A 12,421-nucleotide genomic window follows, 5' to 3' on the forward strand; every position below is an offset into this window, starting at 1 on the left:
AAATATTTTAATTTAAAACAAAATCTATATGTAGGTGTATATTTTTTTACGTATAAAAACGTGATGCAAATACGTATATCAATATTTCTTTAAAAAACATAATAATTAATATTATTAATGTTTTGAAATAATAATTGTAAAAAATTATCACAGAAGAAACATAATTTAAAGTATATAAAGAATTATATTTTAAAAGTTTCCAAATGTTTATGTTTATTATTTTAAATATTTTATTTCTCATATTATTTTAAATATTATGCAGTAGAATAAATAATTTAAAGAATAATAAAACAAATATATATCAGTATATTTTTTTGCTAATTTAAAAAATTATCTAAGTTAATTTAATAGATTATATATATGAACGGATATATAAATAATTTTTTTAAGTATTTTTTTTCATACAAATATTCTCTAGCCAACACATTTTTATTCCTGTAGGAAAACATAAGAATCATACTGTTGCAGCAAAGACGTAGATGACATAGGTTTTATTCGGTGAATGATTTTATTAGACACATAATTTTCGTGACAAGAAAGAACTGCAGCTTTACGCAATTTCCGTCCGCTCTCATGGTTGGTCGACTGACAAGTAATCTGCAGTTTTCACTGACTCGCTAATGCTAGCACGATCTACGGTTGAATTTTCTTTTCTCAAGCTTGACCTGCACATTCTCACCTATGCTGGCGTGAATGTATGTATGCGTATGTGTCTGTGCAAACCCCAACCTCACGATGGAACTATAGCAATTTCAACACACCGTCTGTAACACACCTTCTACTCGCTCTGGATATACAGAGTGGCTTTAGACAATAAGTAACAGAGACAGTTTCAAATTCCACCGTAAAAAGCTTCAACAAATCCAATTTTTATACAAGGATATATTTCATAATTATTGTTAATTTAAAAATGAGCAATCAAAAATTTAAAAGAAGTATGATTTTTAATTTTACAAGAACATAGGATAATAATAATTAAAGAAAAATTCAATGTTATCTATCTAAAAAAAGAGATAATATTATTAATATAAATATAATTCTGTAATCACAAAATTTGTTGTTTCAATTTTTTTCTAATTGTATCCGTGTTTGTTTTCAATTAAGTAATAATGATATTTCTGTCATTTTTTTCGAGCTACATGTGAAAGATATTTATTGCCCACCATATATATCTGCCTGTACACAGAATCGCGACGTGTTACTAGGTTTCTTTGCAAAAACCATGCAGCTTTAAAGTGCAAGAGAACAACACCCCATCAGCGAATCGTGGCGAATACAAAGGACCAACATTTCTTATGGTAGATATACCGCTGCAGCCGCGTTATATACGCAGTAAATTACATGCGATTCAAGATACATGAACAAATATTTATTATAAGTAATGTTTTTTACGTAAATAGCAGTTTTCATCGCAAATTTGTTGCGATAAATCTATATATTATTATAAATATAAAAATCTACATCGTTTTAAACATTTCTGTCTATGAAATTTGAAGGCTTTACTATTAAATCTTATTTTTCTTGTTTTGGAAAAAAACTTTTTTTCAAAACAACTTTTAGTTGTATATAAAAAAGCGTTTTTTCAAAACAACTTTTAGTTATATAAAAAAGCTTTTTTGCAAAACAAGAGAAATAAAGTTCATTAAAATTTGAAACCAATCAAAAATTCCAGATACATTTTATAAAGATGCATTCGATTAAATCATTTTCGGAAAAGAATTTTATCATAAATTATAAATCGAAATGCAGAAGGGAATTTTACCAAATTATAAATCATTTATTAAAATTTATGTGTTATATGATACAAAAGATATTTGAAAAGTAAAATACACACACATGTATATAAAATATATTACACACACAAGATATGCATATTTACCACTTATAAAAAAATTAATTTTTAGAAATAATATATATTTTATTTTTATATAAAATGTAACAATATTAAATGTAATATCAATAAACAATATTAAATATAGTAATAGTTAAATAATAATTTTTAAAAATTTGAATTGTGCAAACTATTACTACTACCGTACAAAGTATACATTAGATGTTTAATCAATCAAAGTGTATATATTTTTGCATTTAAATAACTTAGTATTTAGTTGCTTTTAACGTGTATCAATTCACACATACACACATACAATGCCAACAATCATACCCTCAAACTAAACAGGAAATCATTGCATAAGTTGCAACGTAGTTATTCATGAATCATCTTATTGTTGTATCTTATAAACATCAGCGACCGTGTATTTCGTTCAAAGCTGTCGGAGAGTCGTGTCATCATACAAGCATGATATCTTACAAGCGTATAATGTAATGGACGTAGCCGCATTTTCGTAGCTTTATTCCGCCAAAAAGAAGAAAAATCTCTGATACGCGGGCGTGCGATCTCGGATGTCGAGTAAATTACACAGTTTGTTTCCACCGCGGATATATTTCCCGGTTTAACGGGCAATCCACTACAACCACTCCTTTTCAACGTACCCCTCTCGAACCTTTTAGCCTCTATTTGCCAAACCTTCCCTGGCTGTGGCAACTTCCAAAAATGGCTCCCGGGTAGGTAACTTTCTAGCGCGCGCGCGCGCGGAATCCGCAAATAAATACATAAGCGCGGTTTTACATTTGCTGAGTTTGTAATAGCACCGTTTATACATAAACGCGTCCACAATGTAACAGTAGTTAGCCAGAACTGTGGCTTGTATCATCTTGTTTATCTTGTTACGGTTTTTCTTTTTCGTTAACTCAAGTAACGAACGGGAGAGCGTGAATTTATAGTTATGGTCTTCAAGTTAAAGTACTTTCCTCTCTCGAACCATGAGAACGTGAATTTTTATTTGGGACAGACCTGGATCCCATTTTAAAGTCATTTGTCTTAAACCATTACCAACCAAATACGTGAATGCCATAAATTACTGTTGCAAATATTTAATTTACAATTTACATATGCTATTTTTATATTTTTATATATTTTTTGTCAATATATGTTTCTTTAACAAAATTTGTAACAGAAATTTATGAAGAGCTTATAATTCTTTTTGCTTCAATGAATTGTTTAAAGAGAAGAATATGCATCTTGATTAGCACATTTATCTTAATCGAAAATTGTCTTTAAAACGAAAGTAACGAGAAATAGAAAGAACTTTTTGTAAATAATTTGCAAATACTATCGCATTCAATCTATCGCTATTCAATCGAATAAATATCGTCAACGATAACTGTCCTGCCTGTCCTGCTAAAACTGCGTCATATTCCGGGATGATGTACGGACTACGAAGTCACGCGAGACGTGATCGCAAGAAAGCCAATTTACAGGCCACGATCGTCCGAGGTATCCGGATCGTAATTTGAGTAAGTGGCTCGTGGAGGCGCAATAATGGATTCGTTGGACTGACTTGAGGGGCGAAACGAAAACAGCCCTACGTCGAGAGACATCGTCACTGGTACGACGTTAAGGCTCGGTCCCTCATTAATAATGGCCGCGGTCGCCGCCACGGTGTCTGGAAACGCGTAAATTACGATCCTGACGAACGTTAACGAGAACGTACGACAGACTAACTGCGACAACGACATTGAAACGGCTGTTACATGCCATGCGATTACAATAACACGAGTTCTATCAAAGGTTTTCTCGCAGACGGATAGCTCTTCGGTATTATCTGTTGAAATACTTATGCGGATGGCTCGACGATTAATGTGAAGTTCTTCATTACGCAGTCAGTCAAGATGTAGTTATCTACTCCGTTAATTACTTTAATCTTCTAGACGATAATCTTAATATTAATGACAGCTCTTTTTAAAATTAAAATTTTTTTCTTCAAAAATATCGGAATATCAATATTCCCATTATAAATGATTGAAAAAGAAAAACTACTTCGCAAAATAATAATAATAAAGCCATGTTTTTCAAATAGATTTTTACAATAAAATTTTAATTTGAATTTAGAAATATACGATACGCGTAAATAACGAATACATAAATAAAAACCTAGAAAAAGTAACGATAAATGATGATTTATGTCATTGTTTTTATTAAAGGAAAAACAATTTCGTAATAGTTAGAAAATTTCTCATTTTAATTAATTTAATTTATAAAACTTGCATAATAATAATAAATCACAACATTCAATTTAATTTGATATAATATAAAATTTTACATTAAACTTTTACATTATTGTTCTAATAATTATAGAAAAAAATATTGTAATAATATCTTCCCTCCTCTTTGAGATGTATTGCAATATAAAAATAAAAGCTATAAGCGCGACCTCGATACTACAGATTCCACTCTCCCTATAGATATACCTATAATTTTAATGAGAAGTAAAAGCCGAAGCTGACTTCAGGCGATGCAGTATATTCTCGAAAGAATAATGTGGCGAAATAAGCCATATGTATCCAAAGGTATATGCAGGTTTTCAAAGAGAAATATCGAAAAATTGTTACTGTTGTGTATTATACCCGTTATTCTATGTAACACACAAAAAAATATAAAATATAAAAGATAATTCCGACTGTGCCGACGTGGATACATCCGTGATCAAGCATTAATGGAACATCTCTGCGTGACCTGCCAATAAATTGCATTTCCCACAGGAATCTACAACACACCGGCATTTCATATAATACGCGATATTCCGCACGATCATCCATCGGCGAATGGACGCTTTCTCGCGAACATACGGTGGAAAAGGGGATTAAATAACGATAAAGATTTTACGGCCGTTCGATCGGCGCAGCAAGACCCGTACATTGCAGTTTTCTCAATAGGAAGACTATCAATATTACATGACTTCAAAGAATGAATTCGTCGGCGCGAACAACGAATTTAGAAGACGTAAGAGGAATTTAGAATAATAATCTTTTAATTACTTGAGATTGATGACAATTCTCTAAATACTCGAGTATTTATTATGTAGGATAAATCTAATGTATGATCTAATTAATGCAAGAATTCCAGATAAGTTGATGTTAAACGCTACGATTTGTATATACTTGATATTATACATTTAAAATACATTTAAAATAATAATCGAGCTTGTTTGAAAAATTTGATACAAGTTTATCCTATTTTTTTCATGTGGTTTTTATTATTTGCTTACAAGAGAACCTTTTTAACAAAATATCATTACTGATATGAAACATCTAAAGAGATTATTAAAATCTTGCTTCATATATACTACTTCATACGTATTACTGAAAAAATATTACATATTGTTACTAATATATTTTTGCTAAAAAATCCGTATTTATAATAAAGATGGAAGACAGATTTTATAAAAATATTAATTATTTTGATGTTTTTTTTTCTTTTTTAAATATAAAAATGTGCGAATATATACACACATTAACAGAGAGATTATTTTAATCAAGAATATTTACAATTGTTACAAGTAAAATGAGCAAACAAATACAGTGATTTCGTAATTTATCGGTAAATTAAAAAGTTGCCAGACTATACCATTGCTATATTCACTGATCACTGGTGTCTCCAACCTACTTTTCAGATGACCGACATACGGATCCAGAAATACGGTTTCAAAAATTCCATAAGTTTATCCTCCTTTTTTTATCGTCCATTTACCAAAAATGTAATCCTGCCAAAAGATAGGACATCTACTGCGGAACGCGATGAGAGACGTGCCCTTCGAGTTCTTCTTCCATTTTTTCACAAACCACGCTGTTTCGCCGAATAAAAACAATTTCTTAAATATATCGAAATAGTTACGAAAAATGATCGAATTTTAGAAGCGTTTTTTTTTAACGGATTGAATGTTGGAATATATTTTATCTTTTCTAAGAGATGTCCATTATATAATATAGGAAAAATAATGTGATGTGCTTGTATCTTAAATAAGTTTTGTTTTCTTTTAAAGATACAAAAATTTATAAAAAGCAAAATTGTAGAATATAAAAAATATATAGCAATAAAAGAATAATTTTTTTATAACCAGAGGCGTTTAGAGATTCAAGTACCGCTTTTGTTATTTAACTGGCACGAAATAATAACTTTTTTCTTTACATAAATCCATTTTTCTCATTAATCTACATCTCATTAAGAAATGAAGTCATATAGAATAATAAATGCTTTACGAAAAATCTGTTTTATCTCATTCAATAAATTATTTAATTATATAATTTTACTTCTTTCTATCTCGTTTTTTTTTACTGTAGAAATTTCTCATTTCCATGTCATTTCAGTTTTAAATTGTCACTCCGATTCGACTACATAATTCCGTAAATTCTGATTAATCGCTTTTAAAATAGTGCAATAATTTAGTCGATGCATGAAGTTATTTAGATAATTTCAAGTCATCGATTTATCGTCTAGTTTTATCTACTTCATTTCTCTTTCCAACAGCGGCGCACAGATTTGCCACTTCGTTTCTCGCGCAGTCGACAGACATTAAAGAGGAAAGAATGTCGCTGGTGTATCGGAGAAAAGAAATGTCAAGCAGTTTATCGGTGATACAATTACGTGTCTAAGGATACAATAAACGTGGCAATTCAGGAGATCGCATGGATGCGTCTAGTCGCGATGAGAGTTTACCGGTATTTTACAAGCGCGATGTTATGGTCGTGTGTGGAGCCGAGAGAGCCTTTAACTTGGAGCAGTAAAATCGTTTATGTGAATTTATATAGAGTTTCGTATTCCGCGAAACGATTCCGTTTTTGGCCGAGGAAAAACCAAGAGGGAAGAAATATGAATACAAAATATGAATATTTTATAGAACAGCGTTAAACGGTCTTCGCGTAGATAATATACGTCTATAATCGAGCGTAACAGAAGGCATTACTGACAGACTTAATGCTGCGGCGCCTCTTCTTCGTTCTCTTCTTCGTTCTTCTTCGCAAGAAAATTTGCCGTGACATAAGAGGATTTATCTTGCGGCGCGATCCCGTGATTCTTGCGATTGAAAGCCCGTCGATGAGAGCTGATTTCTTCGCCAACTCACAAATACTGTTGCTGACGCGGTATTATTGGATATATCAAAGGTATAAGAGAGACTTCCATCGTAGTGCGAAGTACAACGAATGGATGATGCAATTCGATATGACATAAAAAAATATTATTCCGTTCGGAATAAAATTCGTAAAACGTCTCTCTTTCTCGCATTAAACGAGCACAACAGGAGGATCCTTGCTGTCGTCATCTTGTCGTATGCGTAAACAACAATCTCTAGCAGAAGAAAGCTCGTCAGTTGCGAAAACGTTTCCACGCCTTAGAACAGGATTCATGAGAGACTTCCTTTAATCTCTTATTTGCGTCTCTTGGCGCGCGTCGAGTGATTTCGTCCTTCCTGTACTATATCCTGTACTTTACGAGCATCGGTATACTGAAATTCTTTTCCGCGTACCTCTCCTGCATTCGTGTTAAGCACACTTCCGGAGAACGACGATCAAATCGCGTATCAAGCGGAAATGACGGAAACTAATAGCAGAATAGATCCAACGACGATCTAATCGAAAGATTTTCAATATCCATTACACATACGAATAGGCATCGCTCTTCTTTAACTTTCAGTTTCTCTTTCCATCTTTATTTTCCTATAATTTCTTTATGAATTATTAAATATAATTATCATTTCTTCATGAGTTATTAAAGAAATACCGTACATGTTACAATAAAATATGCGAAATACTAATTATAAGTTTTGGAGTCTATTCGACAATAAGCGCGAAATAAAAAATATCGAAAAAATTCTATGCATGATATCTCATTTCTCACGTATTATTTTTTAACGACAGATTTTTTAACCCAATTTAAAATTAATTTTTCTTAAAAGAATTTCGGTATATCAAATTTTCAAATTACGAGCGATTAAAAATAAAATAAAATATTTTTTCCGAATTAAATTCTACGGAACTGAATTAATAATAAAAATAGATCTTTCAATTAATTTGTCAGTTAATTTTATATAGATAAAGTTTATTTTAATTGGGTTCTAATTTGAAATTTGATTATAAAAATACATATTTTTTCATAGAAACTTTTATCGCTTATTATTTATTCTTCTCATACATGCTTTGTATTATTACTGCATCTCTTAATTTATAGAATTAAATATTTATAAATAAAATAATTGCATGTGTTCTAGAGATATAACACCAATTACCTACACAAAATCATTATATATCTCTAAGTTATTATATATATTTTTGAAAGAATGCATCTCTCAAAATTATACATATCTCTTTCTGTCGTATTTTACATATATTATAATCATCCCATCATGTTATTAAAATATTAATAAATTTTAAAATTATGGAAAAATTACGTTAGTCTATATCTATAAATATGTCCATAAATTCAAGCGAATATATAAAGAAAAGAAAAGATAGGGAGATTCTTCTTATAATGACAGCACACTTGTTTACGAGTGTAACTTGGACACTCCTACGACGTTGAACGTTTGTAACTACGTTGTAGAATGTCTGTAAGCGGGATAAAGAAACACACAAAGAGGCGACTCGCGATTGGGACGAGTAGGAAAGGAGTTAAAGGACGCGCAGAGGATAGGATGTGATGGGAGCGGCGTTAACTTCTAACTGCAGCTAACCTGCTGGTCGCTCGGTCAACGAGATTTATGTGTTTACGCGCTCCCGTAGCAACTTTCTATTTTCTCCGAATCTCGCAACTCCCTCATTTTATTTCAGCCCCAAATCCGTTCGCCGTGAGGGGTGCGCGTGGCCCGCGCTCACCCTCCTCGGTGAGGAACAAGCGGCTTCACTTGGCTCACCGCCAGGACGACTTGCCTTCGTCGAAACTATTTTCGACAAAGAGACCTAAACGATGCCTTTCTGCTCCTACTCATGCCGTCGGCGTAACGTGGCTAGCGTCAATCGAAATGTTCGCGAATGTTTCCCTAAACCTGGCGCAGATTCACGTACACACATTCACAAGTCTACGTCGACAAACAATGTTGAAGTGCCACATTATTCTAATTTTAATTACAGATGATTGATATAAATTAATACACATTCAAGCTGATCTTTGAAGGTTTAAAGCTAATGGAAGCTCTTTTTCAAAGAGGAGTATAGTTTATAAAATACACGTAGTTTTATCTAATTATCGTATATAGACTATTCAGCAACATAATTGTTATATAATATTTTAATATATAATGTATCTTAATTTATAGAGAAAAAAACTGAAAACACATCATAATTCAAAAAGCGACGTGTACGCCAGTCTATCCGTTATGAAACTATTACAAGGCAAGTTAATGAAGCAAACTAATTATAATTTACTTTGAATATAGTCGGTTTTGTATACAGAGTGCTCTTTGATATTACACAAGCCGTTTTATTGAAATAACTTTTTACTTAAATATTTACAATGTGCATGAGAGATACATTTATTAATGTTGATACGTAAAATTTGAGAATCTATTTTCTGACAGGACATTTTATTACGAGTATGATGTAGGAGTAAATAAATTCAACACATACTTTTCTTTGTTGTAAAAGCGAAGTCAGGACCTTGGAATGATCCTTACTAGTCATATCCGAAGAAGACGCGTATATATTCCGTTCGTGTACCTCCCGCGAGAAATTCACTAAGCGTATCGCCTTGAGAGCGCGCAGCATCCAGAATTTCAAGATAGAGCTAGGTCGATCGTCTCGGTAAATCGGACAACTGTCCGCCGCAACGGCCGCCCATCATTTAACTAGTCTGCACTTGCGGCCAATTTCACCGAGTATTCGCAAGCTCCGACTCCGAAGCTTGCCAATACGGCGAATTAAACCTTAGTCACACGAATTCAATGCAAACCGCGTTGGATACTCGCTCCGCGCGCAACCCCTTCTGGCATCGCAACCAAACGCTGTTCGTTCGCCGTGAGCGATCGTGATCCCGATTGGAATATTCTCGTGAGAACATCGTTATGATTGCTTCACGTCTGTCAAGAGAAGATAGACGATCGAACGTGACGAATAAATTAATTTAGTGATTCTTCAAATAAATAAAATATAAGAAAATTATTATTTTTTTTGTGAAAACTTATTTTTTAGAAATTTTTTCTTCTGCCATTAATTTCATTATAGATTTTTCTCATAGATATTAATATGTATTATCATTAAACGCATTTATATTCGAAGCTTATAAAATATAAAGAGAGATGGGATGCTATATGTGATATCATCTTTTCTTCTCTAAAGTTTGCTTAATCGTGATATAATTCACATGTGCACACGTTATCCACATAAGAGACGAATTGAAATTTTCGCACGCTAATCAAACGTTTTTCACGGCAAGAATTTAACGATAATTCGATGAGTGTCGGAAGAGCATTCGTTCATGAATTTCCCGTCGTTTTCCGTCTCAATAGTACGCGGGTAAAGCTGCGGGATAAAAATACGACATAGGAAATACGCCCGGTATTTGTTCCGTATAATTACCGAGCGCGCGAGTTACGACAAAGGCTTTCCGTGTTCTACTTACGTTTCGCCTGTAATACACAGGATGCTCCGTTTTGCATTCGTATACATGTCTACAAATGCGTTTGTCTTGATATACGAGTCATAATTAATTCATACAAATAAGTCATTTTATTTAGCATTATCTATAAGAAATTTTTTTTAAATAAAAGAAAATTTTTTTAAATGATAATTTTAATTTGTTTATCTTAAAAGATTTAACTACATATGTTTCTTAGTGTTTAAAAATGTTTACGTTAAAAATTACAGAAAAGTGAGGAATATTTATTTTTCCACCCTTTTGTGTCATCTTATCCAATATAATATTATTTTATTCAGTATAACAAATGTATGAACAAAATGTTAGTTTTATACAATACAAATAAATGACGTATAACTTGTCACTTAAATTTTTTGGTTTATGTATTAATTGAAAATGCAAATTATAATTTTTTAAAAATACAATAATAGAGTATTAATACTATATTAAGTAAACATTTTTAAAAATCTTTCAATTTTAAAGAAAAGTTATTTATGATTTTATAGTCAAGATTAAGAAACACGTGTAAGCAACAAATATAAGCACCAATAAATAAAGCGTTTCTTTCTTCCTATTGCCGGGTCGTGCTCGTTGTGCGCCCGACTTATTGAAGAAATAATGGTAAGAATAATGAGCGGGTGCATGCTATGCGATACACGGAGGACGCAAAGTGGGACTGTATAACATGATGAGTAGCGAGTTCGTGCACGGAGAACAGAAAGAAAAGAGACGGCGAGAATAAAGGTGGAGGTGGCTGAAGTGGGTGCTATTGGAGGATATACCGGACGACACGATCGTAATACTCCGCGAGGGACGACAACTGGGAAAAGACTCTCTTTAAAATGGGAACAATAAGAAACACGGTATATATACACGCGGGACAAGTTTTAAAAAGGTCTATGCCGTGCATATTACGGAAATTCTTTCATGCACACTTCTATGGTAAGCGTCGTGCCTAATATTGCAGCTGACAAAATTGAGCAATGTCGACTTTGAAAATGCAGCGGACTTTGGTAACAATAAAGATACATGAGAGGAATAAGCGAGAACCTTCTTCTTGATTTATCATTTAGTATTTTCCAATATAAGAATTGATCTAATAATTAACGATAATTGTCATAATATATGCAGATAACGATTCTAATAATATTACATATTAATTACGATTTTAATAATATTTTATTTTAATAATAAACATGTAATGTGATATTTTTTAAATATATTAATGTTAAAATTAATTAAAAAACGTGGCATGCATCAAATATGTGTAACATCACATATAATATGCTTAAAATATTTGTACATATATCTATCCGTATTGTCATAAAAGATTAACACAAGTAAAAAAAAATATATATATATATATAAACGTGAAATACAAATTTTTTTCTTGCTTTTCGTAAATTAAAATAATATTCAAAAATATGACATAAAGCTACACTCTATAAAGAACAACTTCCGTAACATAAAAATTACACAAATGTATAAGTCAAAGTGATATTAATAACTATACCAATTGTTCTCTCAACCCTTTATGTATAATTAATGACTCTGTAAAAAGCGAGTAAAAGAATCGTACACATTCGTCAGATGACAGACACATTTGCGTTTACTTTTAAACTTTAAACTCTTCCGGGTAAAATAAAATAAATTGTCGCGACATATAGTCTACGTTATTACTACCTAAAAGACCAATTATTGTCTTCCAACGGTAACATGCATGCGAGGTATCATGATGTAATATTTCGTAGCCGTTATTATATGTATGTTGCCACGTCAAAGTTATCTCGCGTTCTCACCGGTATATAATTAACACCTTAGCAGTTCAATGCAATTGACCTGCATAACGCGTTCGTTTGAAGTATATCTAGCAGATCACGCCTCCGGTTAATTGGCGACACGTAACCCGCGTGAGTATTAACGTGGACGCATGATGTAATAGCACGGTAATATGCA

The 12,421-nt window shown here is 32.1% G+C and overlaps 2 long non-coding RNA genes across 9 annotated transcripts in view; both read right to left on the reverse strand.

Moving 5' to 3' along the window:
* LOC145962458 (uncharacterized) overlaps positions 1 to 12,421 on the reverse strand; it is a 345,107-nt gene that overhangs the window by 221,030 nt on the left and 111,656 nt on the right. The gene's annotated exons all lie outside the window — the stretch shown is intronic.
* The window catches only part of LOC145963350 (uncharacterized), a 49,165-nt gene that overhangs the window by 2,874 nt on the left and 33,870 nt on the right, over positions 1 to 12,421 (reverse strand). The gene's annotated exons all lie outside the window — the stretch shown is intronic.

The sequence above is a fragment of the Camponotus vicinus genome, unplaced genomic scaffold, assembly GCF_025532165.1.
Source record: "Camponotus vicinus isolate PSW18456_S1 unplaced genomic scaffold, iyCamVici1.0 SCAF_12, whole genome shotgun sequence".
NCBI lineage: Eukaryota > Metazoa > Arthropoda > Insecta > Hymenoptera > Formicidae > Camponotus > Camponotus vicinus.